Source organism: Bison bison, unplaced genomic scaffold, assembly GCF_000754665.1.
Source record: "Bison bison bison isolate TAMUID 2011002044 unplaced genomic scaffold, Bison_UMD1.0 scf7180017864289, whole genome shotgun sequence".
Classification (NCBI taxonomy): Eukaryota; Metazoa; Chordata; class Mammalia; order Artiodactyla; family Bovidae; genus Bison; species Bison bison.
In genome coordinates this window covers 15346994-15348231 of record NW_011494861.1, presented here as the reverse complement: position 1 = coordinate 15348231, position 1238 = coordinate 15346994, and the positions used below count along the sequence as shown (strand labels likewise).

Here is a 1238-nt window from a genome sequence, read left to right as displayed (position 1 = left end):
GTAGTGCATATACATCAGTCCCAGTCTCCCAGTTCATCTCAGCTCCCCCTCCCCGCCATGTCCACATGTCCTCTCCCTACATCTGCATCTCTATTCCTGCCTTGCATATAGCATCTGTACCATTTTTCTAGATTCCATATATATTCGTTAATATACGATATATTTTTTCCCTTCTGATTTACTTTAGTCTGATTTACTTCAGTCTGTATGACAGACACTAGGTCCATCCATGTCTCTACAGATGACTTGATTTCATTCTTTTTTATGGCTGAATAATATTCCATTGCATATATGTACTACATCTTTATTCATTTGTCAGTGGACATTTAGGTTGCTTCCATGTCCTGACTATTATAAACTGTGCTGCATTGAACATTGGGTCTTTTTGAATTATGGTTTTCTCAGGATATATGCCCAGAAGTGGGATTGCTGGGTCATATGGTAGTTCTGTTTTTAGTTTTTTTAAGGAATCTCCATACTGTTCTGCATAGTGGTTGTATCAATTTACATTCCCACCAATAGTGCAGGAGAGTTCCCTTTTCTCCACATCCTCTCCAGCATTTATGTATTTATTTATTTATTTTTAACAACTGATTATCAGTTTACTAAAAAGTTTGATTTAGGCGTCAGCAGTGGTGACTTCCACCTCGACTCTTGGCTCAGTACTGACAGAAGTGATCTGCTTGACAATCTCACAGGGACTGTGCAGGTCAGTGAGTCATTTTTGGATCCTCATCTGGAACTGATCCCAATTCTTAGAACCTTCACCACAAGGAGTTTTCCTTGTAGTTATTCTCAGAGTCGCGGTAGGCATCTGAAGAGGTCCTTTCACTTCGAGAGTCTTTTCCTTCACGCCTCTGATCAGGTAGGCACATTCCTTCTCTAGAGACTTGAGGCTGTGACTGGTGAGGGTAATCCTAATCTGGTGAATGGCCACCTCTGGCTCCACAGGAATCTTGCTGGTGCCTTTAAAGGCCATGGCTGTGATGTGGCTTCCTAACCTACTTGTTTGTCCACAAGAGCACAGTGATGAATCATGAGCAGGGGCAGGTGGCAAGGGCTCTGCTGCAGTGGCAACCATCAGAGATCAGATCAGATCAGATCAGTCGCTCAGTCGTGTCTGACTCTTTGCCACCCCATGAATCGCAGCACGCCAGGCCTCCCTGTCCATCACCAGCTCCCGGAGTTCACTGAGACTCATGTCCATCAAGTCAGTGATGCCATCCAGCCATCTCATC

General features: G+C 43.9%; 1 protein-coding gene and 1 pseudogene across 1 annotated transcript in view; one reads left to right on the top strand and one right to left on the bottom strand.

Moving 5' to 3' along the window:
• CENPL (centromere protein L) overlaps positions 1-1238 on the top strand; it is a 24628-nt gene that overhangs the window by 12171 nt on the left and 11219 nt on the right. The gene's annotated exons all lie outside the window — the stretch shown is intronic.
• Positions 553-1121, bottom strand: LOC104995985 (annotated as a pseudogene).